The following is a 19,196-nucleotide window of genomic DNA, read 5'->3' as shown; positions in this document are numbered from 1 at the left end:
ATTTATCAATAGTGTCAGAATGTAGATTGAAGAGAAGATTGTATTCATTAAGAAAACGCGCACGGTCACTTGCCTCAGACTGCCTTAGGCTCTTGCCATAAAGAACGGAAATTATGATAATACCCTTTTATTTCAACTCTCTTACAATCTATCTACAATTTTATGTTTACCATAGGACCCCAACTTTTACAGTCAATGAAAAATAAATATTTTTAAGAAATTAAATTCCATTTAATCTTATTATGTTGTGCGTGCAATATTTTTCTCAATCACAAATTATTCATTTGTTTTGACGACAATGCTTTATCGCGGAAATAATAATATCAATGGCACATTACATTTATCGAAATATCGATCTATTTGAAGGACATCTCTTCCGCTGATTGACATTTTGGATGGATGATTATTGGAATATGTTGGCTCTTAGAAGATTCAAGTAAGTTTTTATACCCATAGCCATACATGATATTAATGATGTTAATTTTTGACGAATCGTCTTGTGACATGGAATAGGAAACGATATAGGTCTGCATAGTATCAAAATCTGAGTTTGTTAATGCATGTTCGTCAATCTGCCTGTCTACTCAGCTCACTGTTCGCCCATGTATTTTGTAAGTAACAGTACAGGACACATTTATTGTCCAATTGTCAACCCCCAAACATAAAACTAATTTTATGCCCTGAACCTAATTTTATTTAAAAACATTGGCTATTGGTTCAGTCTTCAATAAAGCTATACATTATCCCTGGGATACGACATTAGCACCGAATAAAAATGTATTAAGTTTTATAAAAATGAACTGAACTCTCAAGATTAGATAGGCATCAATTTAGATATAGCCTCCATATATGAACAAGAAAACTTGTAGTTTCTATTCTAGCTCCTACACATGATACTCCGACCATATTTAAATGACTTTACATATGTCAAATTCAATTCAGCTTTCCAAGTTAGGCTAAGTCGGTTTAGGTATTTCTCATACATATATGTCATTCGACTGCACATTTACATTGTTCAATCGGCCAGCAAATGCTTGTGTTTTCATTAACCATGTGGTATACCAAAATTATCAAAATTACGGTTTTAAACCTCTTACTCAATATCGGCAATATCGGTATACTTCTTCTGGTACCTTCCCCACAAAGGGTCAACGTTTGGATATCGACAACTCTAATAAATTTCTAAATAATTCACTACGTTTGATATGTATTCCCATACATTCTAGTATTTGTCGCACAAACGGTAAATTGTTTCCAAAAAAGGAAATGCAAAGCAGTGGAGGCTCCCGAACAAGATGAAATTATGCATAACGCGAAAATAAGCAATATCTGTCTATTCCTCTGATACCATCCATAAAAATAAACCAGTAAAGAAAATCTTAAAGTCGGGCGGGGCCGACTTTATGATACCATATTTCTGAGCTCTATTTGATATATTTCCCTGAATATCGTTGTTACGGAGTGCATATTACGGCTGTGGGTAACAAATATGATAAATCGGATGAACAGTATACATGGGAGCTATAGCTATATCTGAACCGATCTTCACTAAATTTGACATACTAGCTTCTAGACTCAATTCGGTCGTAAGTGCCAAAATTCATCCAATTTGGGCAAATATTTGACGTTTGGTCACAATCCAATGTAAATCGGACGAAGTTATATGTGGGAGCTATATCCAAATCTGAACCGATCTCGATAAAATTTAGCAAATGTATTTCTGAGCTGTATTTGATAAATTTCTAAATATTGTTGTTACAGAGTGCCTACACCACAAGGTGGTCAGGGTATTATGTCATTGTGCATTTGTTTGTGACAGGCAAAAACAAACGAGATAGACCCATAGTTCCTTTTGATGATCTACATAGAATCTCATTCTGAACCGATTTATGCATGTCCGTCCGTCTGTCCATGTTTTTTCTTTTTTTTTTAATTATAACTTTTTAAATTATAACTATAATCATAGTTGGTATGATTTAATTCTCATAAATTCTCATTAAAAACTTTTATTTGTTATGTAAAGTTTTTTTCCGGTCCCGCCCTGCTTTAAGACATTCTTTACAGTTTTTTTTTTTTTTTTTTTTTTTTTTTTTTTGTGATAGTGATACATAATTTTTGGTGATTAAATTCTTTATTTTTTATTTGAAGGAGTGCAATTTATAGATACCCTGGCTGCACTGTTTTTTTTAAGTATATGTACTTGTGTATTGAGGCTAGCAGTACTCGCATGTATTACTGTATATTGCATATATATCGAAGTATTTTTGGAAATGTATTATGCGAATTATTGTAAATTTGTTTGATGTAACTCTAATATTTTTGAGGAATGGTTTGCCTTCTAGATGACTTTCCAACCAACTTATAGTTTGTTCATAGAGTTTTGTTCATAAATGCATTATTCTAGAACTAACTACAAAATGTTTTGAAAGTCATAAGGAGATCAACCAGTTGAGGTTACTTAACTAAGCCAAAAATATGATCTACATTGCTTTAATATATTTCCTTTTTTTTGTCATAGCACCCATACAGCACAGAGGTATTTTGATAACCCAATGCAAATCGGAAAAATATTATACGCATTTTAAATTGAATGGGTTTTGTACTTGTTGTGGATTCCAAATGGAATCCACCATTACTTGCAATCTCAGTGGAAGGAAACATCCTCGAAAATAATTTTAATGGGAAAAAGGGATATGTTTTGTTGCATTATACAAAATACTTCCACTAACCATAGTACGCCGGCCCCCTCTTTCATCTTATGAACTTAATATTTCTATACAAAATTAAATAAATTCTTTATACAAAGTAAGGATAAAAATGTTAGATTGGAAATATATTAACATGAATATATCAAATTCCAAATAAAATAGTAATTTTATTGAAACCAAGAATCAGTCATACTGAGGTCAAGTCACGCACAAATTTCTAAATTTGATTGAAAAAATGTATTTTTCGATCAATTCACACTTTCACGCAGGCAATTACCAATGTTAACATAAACAAAAACTAACGTCCATAACATTGATAATTTGCTTCCATTTGTTTGTAATACGGATAGTGCTTCATAAAAGTGTTTGTTCCGGCTATTTGGATGGTATCCTGTTGTTTAAATATGTAAACAGAATTGCATTCGTTCTTAAAATTAACCCTTTTATACTGATGTTACTTTTGTTATCAACCGTAAAAGCCATTACAGGTAGCAAACCGAAAATCCAGAAAAATGCAATCAAACACGCCAACACATTTTAACGTTGTGCGAGGGCGGTTCGGAAACTTCTTTGCGTAGTTTGTCAAAAATATTATTATTTTTCAATATAATTTCCTGAAACTTCAATATATTTCCGTTTCCAAACGTTTCCGAACTGCCCTCGTATTGGTCTGTGTAGTCGTACGCGTTTGAATTGATTGAGAGTTATTGATAAATAACCAAAAACAAATCAACCTACTAAACCGTTACTTCAACAAAAGCTGTCGCAAGAAATAAGTGGTTATTTTTTAGGTATTGGAACCGAAAAATATGCAAAAAACATTTTTTTTAATTTTAAAATTAATGTTTCATACAATAGTCTTGGCATGTTTTTTCGGGATATCGTAGTTATTTTGCTGTTGCAAAATAGTTAGACTTAATCATATTATTGCTGTTTTTATTTTACCAGCGGGTAAGAAAGGGAATAACATGGTTTCGGAAAAACCCACCGATCCTGATCAATTCCCCGCCTTACCCCCTGTTGTTTTTATAAAAGCAGTAATAATAGGATTAAGCCTAACTATTTTGCAACACCCTCCAGAATATTTTCGCGATAATATTCGGCGATGCCACTGTCGATTAATATCGGCGGCCCACACCATCACCATGGCCGACGCTTGGGTTCTGGTGGCCAACCGAAGGTGCACATTTTCAGCTGACCTCTTTGGCAAGTAAACACGATCATTTTGTTTGTTTACAAACTGCTGGAAAACGAATGTTTTTTAATCGGAGGAAACCAAATTCGGCAGTTCACCACTTTGGGTCAAGCGAAGCAATTCTTTAGCTCTTTTGAGTCTATTTTCTTTCTGTTGCGTTGTAAGTTCTTGCTTACTTTACCCCGAGCTCATTTTTCAATATTTGCCGAATGGAATATTGGGATATGTTCAGCTCACGATCAAGTCGCTTCTTTACTTTTCGAATCATTTCTGCTGATGTTGCTGTTTCTTCCGTCCACTTCCTTGACGTCGGGCTACGCTACCAGTATCATGGCAACGAGCGATGGTACGAGACACAAAAGATTTATTCACATTTAAATGCTGGAGTGCTCTAACGATAGCCATTTGTTGTTTTCCAGCCAAGAATAAAGAAATCATACTATCACGCTTGAATTCCATCGCGAATAACTTTTTTTTTCTGGAAAATTCTCACCAAAGTACTTTTGTAAGCTTGTAAACAATATAATGAGCTGTTACTGGAATAATTTTAACAGCTTTTGGATGAGTGGCTTAGAAATGACAGCAGTCTGAAGTTGGTTGCAGTTTTATCATCTCACCCGTATATCTCAATTCCAATACCAACAGAGACCACAACATCCAATTTTAGTATTCTAACTCTATCCTTTCACCCAACAGATCTTAGTAATTGCCGTAAAATTATAGCATACATTTCCAAAATTTTAAATTTTAGTTCCATTTAGTACAATTCACATACTTTGTACACATTTCCAAAACCACTTTCATATATCAAACTCACCTGATTGTCATACCAAATTTTTTATCCGACCACATAATTTCAAGGGTACCATTCTTCCAGAATTCTAGTTTAAGTACATTTTAGTACTATTCGTATATAACATTTTCATCAGCATTGAAATGACAACATTTTCTTAAACATTTTTTTACCATATTTGGCCTCTACTTTTTCAAAAAATTTTAAACGTGCACTATGTACAAGATACAGTGGACCGAAGTTCCACTTCCTCTAATATTGACAAAAATATTTGGATGCACAAAATTTAAAGAAATTCGAACACTTATTTACAAATCTATATTTTTAATTGTGAGTTGTTTAATTGTTAGTCAAAAGTTCAACCAGAAGAATATCTTAGATCTATGGATAACATAAATATAGATACACAAAGCTTGATGAAAATCACTGACTTGTTTCACATGTTAAAGAGTTATTATTATTTAGAATGTTAATCCATATTCTCATCCGATTTCTGGATGTGAGATATGTAAAGATAAACCAAGTTTGAAAAGAATAACTGACTACTAGAAAAAGTGGTCCCATATTGGGATGTTTGAAATTATAAGATCTTATGATTGTTTTTGTTATTTAAAATATGTATCCTTTGTGGGAGAGGTACCAGAAGGAGTGGACCGATTTTTATCATATTCACAACAGATCTTATGTTGATAGAACCATTGGGGTGTTACGAATTTCAAAGGGATCGAATGCTAATTTTGCGTTTTACGAAAATTTTGACCTTTTGTGGGGAGGTATAAAAAGTTCTAAGTTCATTAATAGTACTACAGCTGTTCATTAGTACTACAGTTCATTAATAGTACTACAGTGTATAGCAAAATGTATACACTTTAAAACAAACACAATAATTTTTGAAATAGTGACAAAACTACAGTTTAATATTTGAAGAGGTGGAAAATATATCTTACATAGGATATTTACACGACCGTTTCATAGGATATTCTCTTATAATCCCAGTCTATGTATTGGAGAAATACAGATTCAGCCTGAAACATTGTTATGTTTATTTTTACTTAACAGCTGGTCTCAGGCCAATTTGGAACATGGAAAATTAGGGAGGCAAGTGTTTCTTTACCGCCCCTTAGAGACTACATAAATAGACCTTTGCGATCTTGTTAATTTTCTTAAGACATCAGAATGTATATAAGTAGAAGTAACATCAAACTGCCATAGGATAAACCAAACATCCGATAAGAGGCAAAAGTTGTCATGATTTTCCTTTAAAATACTACTGCAAATGTTGGTTGGTTGGTTGTAGAATTTCTTACATATATTTACAAAATCTCGATTCTAAGAATTCGACCATCCGCTCGACTCCCTGTCGGTCTTGTTGGTGCGAACACTCGATGGGAACACCCGATTGATTCAATATTTGCATAAAATATTTCTACCATGCCTTTCTTGAGTTCGAAGATAGGTATTAAACACCCGATATTTTGGACACATAACTTGCACCTAGATTGCTATCATGCACCTCGAAAACTTAATTGTTTTATCTTCTGGATCAAATAAAGCCTCGATCATGGAACAGCGAAAACGAATACATTGAAGATGAGAAATTGACGAACTTTTTTGCAAATATCGCGGAGGAAAATCGATGTTGTCTCTAAAGATAATATTTCTGCCAATTTGTTTCTTCCACACCAATTCTCTAATTATGTCAAGGAAAGCTTAACAAAATTACCATTGGATTCCGAAATATAGCTATACTAATATCTCTGTTAGTGTAGAGAATGTCAAGAAAAATATATTATCATAAAATCGGTCAGCTAAACATTTAAACCCTAATTGGCTTCTCTAAGGAACCTATTTTAGTTAAGTACACATTTATGTTGTTTGTTTTTTAGTTGGTTGTCACTATAATATTGAAATGAATTGTTACATTTTTATACCCTACAACACTATGTGTTGGGGGTATTATAAGTTTGATTGGGCCAAAAATTATGTAACACCTCGAAATATTGGTTTCCCACATAGGAAAGTATATATGGATCTTCCTAGCTCGCCGAGCTGAGTCGATCTAGCTATGTATGTCCGTCCGTCCGTCTGTCCGTCTGTCCGTCTGTCCGTCTGTCCATGTTAATTTGTAATCACTCTACAGGTCGCAATTATGGCCCGATCTGCACGAAATTTAGAATGTAGGTGGGGCTTGGACCAGAATAGAACCCTATTGCTTTTGGAGATGATCGCCAAATGTTTAGGGGTTGAAATGGACCAAATACTGAAAAAATGTCGGATTTTGCAGTAGCTATACAGGTCGCTATTATAGACCAATCGACGCGGAATTTCGTATGTAGCTAGAGTTTAGGGCGGGGAAGAAGCCTACCAATTTGGGTGGTCATCGGATAATATTTAGCGGGTAAAATAGACCATATATTTTGTGTTGAAAAAATTCAAATTTTTTCATTAAACCGCGAATATTTTGAATCCCGGCGAAATCACAAAGCCATGACAGGGTTACTTCTCATCTTTACATTGATGTTAACATCCAACAAATCGGATATATAGCAAAATATGTGCGATATATATGTCTATCAAAGGAGATATGCTTGAAAGATCTCTTATATGTCGAGAACGGCTGAACTGATTTCGACAGTTCTCATTAATTCAGAATGGAGTCTTGGCAGGAAAAAAAAACGTCAAAAAAAATCGCATAAAAATATCTCTCTTAAGATGAAAATATTGATTTTGTAAAATTTTCTCATATTTTTTTCAATTTTGTCATATTTTTGGCATATTTTCATTTTGAATTAAACATTTGGTAATATTTCTACAGCTAACAAAACTAAGTAGTTAGGATATCAGGATATCATATACAGATCTCATTTATGGCCCGATCCTTACGAAATTTTGCATGGGGATAAAATGAGGGTCAGAATAGAAGCCTACTCTTTTTGGAGATGATCGCCATATATTTAGGGGTTGAAATGGACCAAAAAACTGCAAAATTGTCGGCAGGACGTAATTATCGCCCGATCCTCACGCACATTTGAATGGGGGTTACCGCACATTGCAAAAGCCAAGCAGTTTTGGATGGCCATCCAAAAATATTCAATGTGTGAAGGAGTTTGCCAACTTTTGTAGACAAAATACGAAAATGTCCATTCCAGTGACTTTTTGGAGAATTCCCAAATACAGGAAAGACGCACTTCTGACTATTTCGTTAACGCTGATTTCGTTGAAGAATATAGTCAAATGTCTGTATCTCATATAGATGCGTTTCAGTCAAACACCAATAATAAATGTTAATCTTTTGCACTTCTGAGAGGTTATAGGTTTTTGGGAAATATTGGTTCCAGATCTAGGAAGACCATTTACGTGCAACATCTACCAATAAATTGGAAATGAGCAAATTAGTTTAAGTTGCTATTATTCGAAAATTAGAAAACGAAACCTGATGGTTTTCTTTTATTATTTGTCACAATATCTTGTGGAATTCTTTCGAGTATTTCGCCTATATAAGCTGTATGGTTTATTATAGTGTTGTAGGGTATTCAACGGTCGGCCCCGCTCGACTGTAGCCTTTGCTTACTTGTTATTCCATAGCTCTTTACAAACAGACACATGCATGTAACTGCTGCAACGCCTGATAATGAAATTTAATTAAATTTAATTATGTAGGTATAAAAAGTAATAATGCCAGACAACTTTCCCAGGTGTAAAGCAAAAGTTAATAAAGCTTCATTATTTGTCAGAATATTGTTAATACATACATTGTTTCATATTGTTAATGTGTATGTAAATACAATACATTAACATAAATATGTTAATGATGATTTAACATTAATTGAATCATGTAATACCTTTATTTATTGACGAGTAAATACAAATTGATATAATAAACTTGACATTTTTTGCAATGGCATACACTTTGGATCCAATGGGAATTAAATCAATTTCATCAACATGTTCGGAGGACATAAACAGGTGTGTGTGTGTGTGTGCATGTGTGTATATTGTGCCAGACAAACATCAATTATAAATAGATTATGTCAATGATTCATGTAATTGAATGGATTTTTTTAATGATGAAAATTGTCTGCAGCATGGAGTAGTTTTGAGTTGTATTTTGCAAATTGGTTGGTATAATATCGGATTGAAGTTTCAGAGGCGGCTGTTAGAGAAGTTGTTTTAAGTATTTCTTCTAAAGAAACTGACTTCAGGGAGACTGACTATGACGTGGGCTAAGAAGACTAACAAGTCTTCAAATGTTATCTGCTATCTGTCAGATAACATTTTGAGAAACAACGTGGAAATACAAGACATATATCATTTGATTTCTCTTATCCTTTTTATATCCTCCACCATACATAGTATGGACGGTATATTAAGTTCATCATTCTGTTTGTAACTAATCGAAATAATAATTTTAGACCTAACAGAGTATATATTTTCCTGATCAGCGTAAAATTCGAAGACGATTTAGCCATGTCTGTCCGTCCGTCTGTTGTAATCATGCTAGAGTCAAGACGAATTAAGATAAGATTTTGCACAGATCAGCCTTTCGTCGGCAGGCAGGTTCGAAGATGGACTATATTGGTCTACGATATAATATAGTCCCCATAGAACATAGAATGTAGATATTTTTTCAACGAAAATTTAAATTTTTATTGGGCACCACAGCCTCTGACAAAACGAAATTGTTTATGCCGATACAATTCTTCATTTTTCAGGTTTTGTATTTGAATATTTTAATGGTATAAGACAACAAAAGTTGCCTATATAAGTCCACGTCTTCCTATACAGGGTGAGATGAAAAAAATACAACCAACTTCAGACTGCTGTCATTCCTAAGCCACTCGTCCGACAGCTGTTAAAATTATTCCAGTGACAGCTCATTATATTGTTTATAAGCGTACAAAAGCATTTTGGTGAGAATTTTCCAGAAAAAAAGATATTCGTGGACGGAATAAAAAACAGCAACATCAACAGAAATGGTTCGAACGACTTGATCGAAACCCGCGTCGGAGTGGCCGAAAAATGGCTCGTGAACTGAACATATCGCAATATTCCATTTGTCAAATATTGAAAAATGAGCTTGGGGAAAAGCCATTGAAATATCAAAGAGTGCAAGAACTTACACCGCAAGAGAAAGAAAATAGACTCAAAAGAGCTAAAGAGTTGCTTCCCTTGGCCGAAAGTGGTGAAATGCCGAATTTCGTTTTCTCCAATGAGAAAGCATTCGTTGTCCAGCAGTTTGCAGTTGTTTACCTGTCGAAGAGGTCAGCTGCACCTTCAGTTAGCCACCAGAACTCAAGTTATGGTAATGGTGTGGGCCGCCATAATAGCCGATGGTCGATCTGCGCTCGTATAAATCGACCATGGCATCAGAATAAATATCGAATATTATAGCGAAAATATTCTGGAGGGTGTATTAAAGCCTTGGGCTTGCAAACATTTTGGCCCCAGACCTTGGACATTCACACAGGACTCAGCACCATCACACTGAGCTCGCGCCACCCAAGAATAGTAACAAAATGAGGTTTCTCGCTGCATTTCCAGCGCACAATGGCTACCAAAATCTCCGGATACCAATCCGTTGGACTATTGTGTTTTGAGTATTTTGAAAAGCAGGGTTGGCACTAAAAAATACCAAAGTGTCGATCACCTCAAACAAGCGCTTCGCCGGGAATGGGCCAAAATACCGCAGAGCAACATTCCGGTAACATTTGAAGGTTTCATTGGCTGTTTGAAGGCCATAATTCGTGCCAATGGTGACTAATGCGAACAAATATAAACTTATTACAATATTTGATGTTATTTCTGACATTTTTGCTTTTATTCAATGAAATTAAAAAAAAATGTAAAAATTATGGCGTTTGACTTTGTTACAGTTTTTTGTCTCACCCTGTGGACCACAACATAACGGCGACTTTCCATATTCGGTATTTTTAGGATTTTAGCAGAATTTTTAACGGATTTAATTTATTTATTTATTTATTTTTTTTTTTTTTTTTTGAAAATTTCACTTGTTTTAATATTCAATATTGGCAACAAAAACTTAATATTATTCTACTTCTGAAATTGTAGCAGCGAAGAATTCTACCAGTTCGGCCCAAGAGACAGTACAAAGGAATGGAGAGTGAAAACCACTTCATCATGAAGCCAAGGTTATTTTGGGACAACAGGGATACATATGCCAGAGGTGAGTCCGTTTGTGATTTTATTTTATTCGAAAATAGGAATTTTAGGAAGGAATTTTAAAAATGTAATGCGAGGAGCTGTTGGTAAAATTCCTCGGTGGTTTAAAAAAATACTAATTAATTAATTCTTAATAATTTTTGGTGATATTCTAGTGTATGCTATAAACATTCTTCGAAAAACTGGTTAAAACTGGCTAAAATCTCAGCGGGAGTTAAGTAGATTTTGCAAAATTATCTAAAAAGCAGTCGATATAACATCTTTTGTTCTTATTCAGAAAACCGCAGATATACTCTAGAAATTATTTCCTTCAAATTATTTCCTTCAGAATCACACACTAACAATTTTAATTATATACAGAATCACAAAAATTAAAAATTCTGTAATCTCCTCATTAAAACTTAGTTAAATGTAATTCGTTATACCCCATAGATTAATTCATTACACACGGTGATCAATCATAACACAGCAGACTAAAAAGACATCGAGGACATTTGCTACACTCCAGACAATTGTCAAAGCAAAGCATTTGTCTGGAAAAAATAGAAAAAACGACGCAAGCAGGGAAAAAACGTAAATTATTTTCGAAACAACGAAATAACACAACTATGTTCCTGTGAATTATGTACCCCGATTTAAATTGCCTGCTTTGTTATAATGGACAAATTAGTAGGGGATGAAATGGGACGAATCTAATGATAGATGATAATCTGAAATGCCGTTATAATTGTTGTGCCCTTATTTTGCTTGAAAAGGGAGACAATATTTCGATGGTAGTAAAAATCCAGCCAAACACTGTTGATCTTTTTGCTAATTTTTTCTCACCTTTGTTGAGGCCAAAAACTGGATGTGGCACATTTTTTGGGGGTTGTTTTCATTCATAGCACGCATTATGCGTGCCAAACAAATTGTCTCGCTTATTCTTTACAATATTTTGCTTCCAAATAATGACGCATTCATTCAATTGCTGATAGAATTTGCTATACGTTTGAATGTTTATAGAATTGTGATGAATGGTTATTTAAACATCGCCAGTATTTACTGACAATTTTTAATGACTTCTAAATGCTACTTTCAATTGCCCATCCTGCATCTGTCCTCAATTATTTTGTATGATTTTGGAAGTGGAGATTTTGGGTGTAATTATTTTGGTAATATCGACCGAGTGAAGGGAGTTGTTTCCGATCGTCTCTTATATTGAAGTTTTTGGATTATTATTTTAGGTATAAATAAAAGGTAGTTTAATTTTTGATGAGGTTTTTTCTTGGTTTCGAAACACAAAGTACAAAAGCAGTAAGTTCGTCCATGTCCCACTATGAATTCCCTCCACCACTTGGAAAGAATTTGGAAATTTTAAAAAAAATTAAAAACACGTTGGAATTTACAGTTAAAATCATAAAAACACCGAATATAGGGAGTTACCGTTATATGGGGCTATACGAAGACCTGAGGCTCAATTCTTGTTCTATGAAAATGTGAAATGAAAACTTTTATAAAGAAGAAAAATGTCAAATGAAAAAAAATATAAAGAAAATATTTTTCATTTCATGTTTTCATAGAACAAGAATCCAGCCCCTGGACTTGCATACAAACCGGAAACACAAAATTTAAAACAATTCCGGTGAATAATGTCACAAAAATCATAAAAATGCGGAATATAGGGAGGAAACGTTGTCACAGGCTGTTGTATCCGTTACGAACTGCGAATACGAAATTTGAAACAATTCTGGTGGATTATGTCGGTAAAATCATCAAAATACCGAATAAAGTGAGGTACAGTTATATGGGAGCTATACCAAAACGTGAACTTATGTAGCTCAATACCAAAATCCTGCTGACCTAACACGCATCTTATTATAGTTTTAGCGACCTACATCTATTCGTTCGGAAGCTACATCGTTAAATTGACAAAGAATTTTATGTTGATCAATAAGAGGTGTTACAAACGGAATGAAACTTAATGAACTTAATATACCCTCCATACTATGGTGAAAGGTATAAAAATAAAAAATGTTTTTTTTAAGTTTTTCCTAAACTTTATTATTCGCCTTCATTATCAGTAACGAAAGGGATAATTTTTGATTAAAATTTTCACATTTTTCAAACTTTGTGCCATATTTGGTACGATTTTCCTTATCTTTTGCTTTCTTGGTCATGAAAACTAAACAACAGGACGTTTGCGGTCGATTTATCAATGTCCGTCTGTCTTCAAACTTCAAAGTATTAATATTGGACTAAATCAACGATTTATATTAATAAAAGAGTTGAGTGATTACTTCACCGATTGACTCGTTTAGGACCAGACAAAACGCCCTGAATTTTGGGTGAGAATCAACCTATGGTGCGAGATAAGGTTGGTGTAATCGAAATTCTTCCTATTCAAAAATATACTAATTAAGTTGCCGTTAATATTGAGCGATTGGAAATGCTCAACCTCTGAATTTTTGTGCGTAGGTTTGTCTTGGAAACGAAAAGGTGTACGGAAAAAATCGTACTGGAAGGTACGAAAATAACTTACAGTTGCTAAATATGACATAATTTGTATTGTGCAAACGGATTGAGCAAGAAATTTGAAATGAGTGGTCACTGAGGGAGCACAAATATAGCAAAGAGTTTTGAAGTGTACGATGAGCAATAAAAATTACTAGTTTGGTACCATGATGAAATTTTTTTAACGAACAGATCTAAAATGTTTTTGTAGATAAGTAGATGGATTTGGAAATGCATAGTATATACGATAAATACTTAATTTGGAATTTAGGATAACTATGAGTGTGTAGCTTTTGGATAAGGAGGTGGATATGGAAATTCGCACTATATAGTATACAAAAAGTACAAAGAGGTACTAAATTTTGGTATATAGTATTGCAAAAATGCTTGAATTGTACATCTTGATATTGGGATCGCATTTACATAATTTGGAGATGATTTTGGAAAAAATTACATAATTTTTACGAAAATTACTAAGGTTCAGTGTTTGAGTGATGATTGGAAATGAAAACACCATTCGAATGTTTTTTATATTTTTAATTTAACGCAACAAATAAGTATGAAATCTTTTTTGGAATTGTGTTTCTTATTCGCATTCTCCTTACGGGAACAGGCGCCAAATTGTACTGTGAGTGTGTAGCATCCAGATAAAGAAGTGGATTTTGAAAATAGTCTTACATTGCGTAGTAATATATTCTGGAGTTTCCTACGCATTTAAAATTCATCCTTATTTAAAATTATATAATAATAATACTTCGTCGTAAGTTTGAAAATAAAATCAAAGTTATCTTTAGATAATTGCCATTTTCGCTAACGAAATAGCGGCTCTTGCTAGTATTTTTATAAACTTAAGTCGTGTCCGGAGATGGGCAATATCAGTTTCTGTTTTTCTGGTACATCCACGAAAAAGGCTCAAAATTTAGATGAGTTAAAAGTGAGGATCCTCAAAATTTTGAATATCAATCTGAAATCAATTTCCGATTATCTTCTAAAAATATAGCAATATTTTCAGTAATATTAGATCTGATGTAAAGATGTGTCAAATACTGAGGCACGTCTCTGTCGAAACACCGACTAAAAGTCCTTCTGTCAGTTCATGTATTTTCTTGAACAAATTGCAGGTCGCGTTAATTCTCGATTGTGATGAAATTTTGCGTGATGATATGTTTGGCCCAATGACGAACCCTGTTGAAATTGATAATAATAATTTTTTATTAAATTTTATTGAATGAAAGCAAAAAATGTCGGAAATAGCATCAAGTTTTAGAATAAATTTGGATTTGTTCGAACTGATCACCTTTGGTACGGCCAATTCGGCCTTGATTTGGCCAATGAAACCATCGTACGTACCAAAATACTACAGACACAATAATCCAACGGAGATTTTGGTGGCCATTGTGCGCTGGAAATGAAGCGAGGGACATCATTTTGTAATCATTCTTGGGTGGCGCGTGCTAAGTTCGATGGTTGGAGTCCTGTTGGTATGTCCAAAGTCTGCGGCCAAAATGTTCGCGTGCCCAAGGTTTTAATACAATATTTTTGCGATAATATTCGGCATTTATTCTGATGCCACGGTCGATTAATACGAGCGGAGAGAGACCATCGGCTGTTATGAGGCCCCACACCATCACCATGGCCGGCACTTGAGTTCTGGTGGACAACCGAAGATGCACATTTTCCGCTTACCTCTTTGCTGAACAACGAATGTTTTCTCGTCGGAAAAAAACCAAATTCGGCACTTCACCACTTTCGGTCAAGCGAAGCAACTCTTCAGCTATGTTGGATCTATTTTCTTTCTGTTGCGGTGTAAGTTCTTGTACGTTTTGGAATTTCAATGGCTTAACCCCGAACTCATTTTTCAATATTTGCCGAATGGAATATTGCGATATATTCAGTTCATGAGCCAGTTTCGGCAACTACGACGCGGGTTTCGATCAAGTCGCTTCATTATTTTTCGAACCATTTCTGCTGATGTTGCTGTCCACTTCCTTGACGTCGAGCTAAGCTACCAGTATCACGGTAACGAGCGATGGTACGAGACACAAAAGATTTATTCACATTTAAATGCTGGGGTGCCCTAACGATAGCCACTTGTGGGTTTCCAGCCCAATCAATCGTACTCAAAAAGAATACCGAAAGGGGAACGCTGTTATGACAGTCGCACCGTCTCCGACTTTGTAAAACATTTAATTCACAATCACAATTTTTAAAAGCTTTGTAACACTCCTTTTAGTCCCACAAACATATACACAGAAGATCTCACTCAGCTTTAACTACTCTTTATAGTTTTATTGCAGTTAAACAGCTTCATCTATTTTTAGATAATTTTTTATCACAAATTAGCCCATTTAGCCCTTGCACTGTACTCAATACGAAAGCAACAATTTTCAGTATTAATATCCATTTGACACGAATTTTCAGATTTCTTTTGACGTTCCATTTTATTAATTATAGACATTTCCACATTCTATATAATATGTTATCTAGTACCATTTATTACGCATCTTCGGTAATCGAGTCTTTTTACACGCACCAATAATGGTCTAGATTCACTATTGCAATATTCGGTTCCAATCGACTAAACTTTGTGTTAAAATTATGTGATTGCACATATTACAAGAAAAAAGAGAGCTATTAGCAAACTGCTATATACAACATAAAATATTATTTCACAAAAAAACATCGTTGTTTTTAGCAACTTATTATGGCTGACAATCTTTTTAATTAATCTAATAAACCGATTAATACGCTCAACGCCACAATTCTCATTTACAGCCACAACGGTCATACAATTACCCCATATCAAAACATGAAAAGCAAGATTCTGTTCATTCACTAAAAAAAATAGTTGGAAAGTACAACTTAGGGCGCAGCAGCAGCACCACCTTTTTCCACTTCAGTGAAAGTCATTGTGAAGTGTACACAATGGAATCACCAACCCCTAATTAATTTTTTGATACCCTTGTGATCGTGTGTAAATGATCAAAAGGAAATCACTCATTGCAATATTATCTTGTTTGCACATGAGAAAAAAAAACAAACGTCACACACAAAAGATTTAACTTTGTTGTTGCCTTTCACATTCGACTGGCTTGACTTTTTGAAGTCAATTAGGAAATTATTTTTCCAGTGTCACTACCCTGATATTTTTGACAAATTTGACGAGGGACTGACAGTTTAGGAAAACTAATTTCGCTATTTAGCAAACGATCTTTGTCCTTTTGGAAATAAATAGCACAAATTCCGCATTCTATCCAAGGATATACTTTTAATATTTTCCCCCATATCACACGCAGTTAATAGGTACCAATATATGTTACATTTTTATCTGCAGACACAATTGTATACAATCTGCAATGGACTGTCCATTTTCTGGACACGGTCCATTTGACTTTTTACTCGTCGATCATACATTAAGTATTTTAGTAAATTGGGAGATTAAGCCTCAACATAAATTAAATGTATAAACCACAGTTTTTACAATATACGAGGGCAGTTTGGAAACTTCTGAGCTTAGCACAAAAAGCGCGGTATAAACCAAAAAAGTTAAGTGTTTTGGAAATTTCCATCTCTGTTATGAATACATCTTAAATTTCCAGTTGCCAGTTTCGGTTTGGCAACTCCTTCATATAGAAACAGATGTTCAACAAAAAAAGAAGACGCATTTTTTACAATGGAAAAATTCGAAATGCCCGCTGTAATTAAATATTTACATAAAAAAGGTTTATCGGGACAATAAATTCACAATGATATGGGGATTGTGTCAGGTGAAAGTGATCCTTCATATGCAACAGTAAAAAATTGGGTTGCTGAATTTAAACGAGGTCGTAAAAGCATTGACTATGAACCACGTAGTGTACGTCCAAAATCAGCAACAACAACAGAAATTGTAGCCAAAGTGAATGATATGGTATTAAATGATTGACGAATAAAAGTGAGTGAAATTGCTAATCTCATGGGCATCTCAAATGATCGAGTCCATTTAATTTAGCATGAAGAACTACAGATGAAAAAGCTTTCTGCAAGATGGACATTTCTCAAGCTTGTTTGGATCGTTTTAAGCGAAATAAAATGGATTTTAAGCGTCGTTTCACAACTGTTGATAAGACATGGGTCTACCACTATACTCCAGAGACCAAAGAACAATCCAAACAATGGACTGAAGCTGGAGGCAGTGCCCAAAGAAGGCAAAAACAATTCAATCGGTTGGTAAGGTTATGGCAACGGTTTTTGGGACCTCAAAGGTATTTTATTGATTGACTATCTGCACAAGGGTAAAACAATAAATTCGGAGTACTATTGAAACCTTTTGGATCAATTAAGAAAATAATTTTTCATCAAGACAACGCACCAGCGCACAAGAGTGTTTTAACAATGGCTAAATTCAACGAATTAAAGTACGAGTTGCTTCGCCTGATATGCCTCCCAGTGACTTACTTGTTCCAAAAACTAAACAAATTCCTTGCTGGCAAGTGATTTACCTCTAATGAAGATGCAATTACAGTTGTAAACCACTATTTTGAAGACCTTGAGGAAAACTATTTTAATCAAGGGATAGAATTGCTAGAAAAGCGTTGGACTAAGTGTATTGAAGTTTCAGGATATTATATTGAAAAATAAAAATATTTTTGATAAACTAACTATCCTCTTTCGTTGATAGGCTAAGAAGTTTCCGAACCGCCCTCGTATCAGCGAACGAAAACAAACGAAACGATTAACGTACAGCTCACACGAAGTCACAAACTTTTACAAACCTTTCAATGCCAGAAATACACAAACAGTACGTTTGCTTTGAGTTGTCAATCTGTTCTGTTTGCGAACAAATCGCCAGGAAACGTTTCCAAACGTTTGCTGAGTGAAATTATGACTTTTTTATATTTTTCCGTTGTATGCTGGACATAATTATAAGTTTATTTTTGCACAACACTGGCAACACTGAGTGTATTCAACAGGCTAGTTATACAATGAACTGTCAAAAATGTAAATTTAAATTAAAAATTTGTATGTTTGTTAAACTTTTTTAACTATAATAAAAACGACACCAATCACACTGTGCAAAACATTATTTAAAAATCTACTTATTTTTAAAGTATTACTATAGCATTTTTATACCCTCCACCAAAAAAGGTATGGAGGGTATATTAACTTTGTCATTCCGTTTGTAACTCATCGAAATAATCATTTTAGACCCAACAAAGTATATATATTCTTGATCAGCGAAAAATTCTAAGACGATTTAGCCCTGTCCGTCCGTCTGTCCGTCTGTTGTAATCACGCTACAGTCTAAGCGAATTAAGATAGGAAGCTAAAATTGCACAGATCTCTCTTTTGTCTGCAGACAGGTCAAGTTCGAAGATGGGCTATATCGGTTCACGATATCGTATAGCCCTCATATAACGGTACCCCCGATATTCGGTATTTTGATGTTTTTAGCCACATTTTCCAATCGTACAATACCCTACCCAAGTACCTTCCCCACAAAGGCTCAACATTATGAATAATTATAACTCTTATAAAATGTAATGTAAGAGTCGATTGTCTGATGTGAAAATTGAATATATCAGCTTACTCCTTCTGTTACCTCCACCACAAAAGGGTCAACATTTTCAATATCCATGAAGCTCATAAAACACGAAGTTTAAATCCGATTCCATTCAGACGTGGCACATTTCAATACTCCATTCCTTCTGGTACCTCCCCCACAAAGGGTCAAAGTTTTGAATAACCAAAACGATTATAAAAACTTAAATAAGCGTCCGGTCCTTTTCGTATTTCACACATCCCATTATCTCTACTAACACAAAATCTGCTGTGAAGATGGGATATATCG

At 34.3% G+C, this 19,196-nt stretch overlaps 1 long non-coding RNA gene across 1 annotated transcript in view; it reads left to right on the top strand.

Annotated features, from left to right (window-relative positions):
- Positions 1 to 225: 225 nt before the first annotated feature.
- LOC131805741 (uncharacterized) overlaps positions 226 to 19,196 on the top strand; it is a 53,091-nt gene continuing 34,120 nt past the window's right edge. Inside the window, exons 1-2 of the long non-coding RNA XR_009343801.1 lie at positions 226 to 436; positions 10,766 to 10,880. This is a non-coding gene — a long non-coding RNA (uncharacterized LOC131805741). The remainder of the gene's footprint in view (positions 437 to 10,765; positions 10,881 to 19,196) is intronic.

Source organism: Musca domestica, unplaced genomic scaffold, assembly GCF_030504385.1.
Source record: "Musca domestica strain aabys unplaced genomic scaffold, Musca_domestica.polishedcontigs.V.1.1 6, whole genome shotgun sequence".
Classification (NCBI taxonomy): domain Eukaryota; kingdom Metazoa; phylum Arthropoda; class Insecta; order Diptera; family Muscidae; genus Musca; species Musca domestica.
The sequence above is the reverse complement of the archived record's forward strand: the minus strand, read 5'-3'. Positions and strand labels throughout refer to the sequence as shown.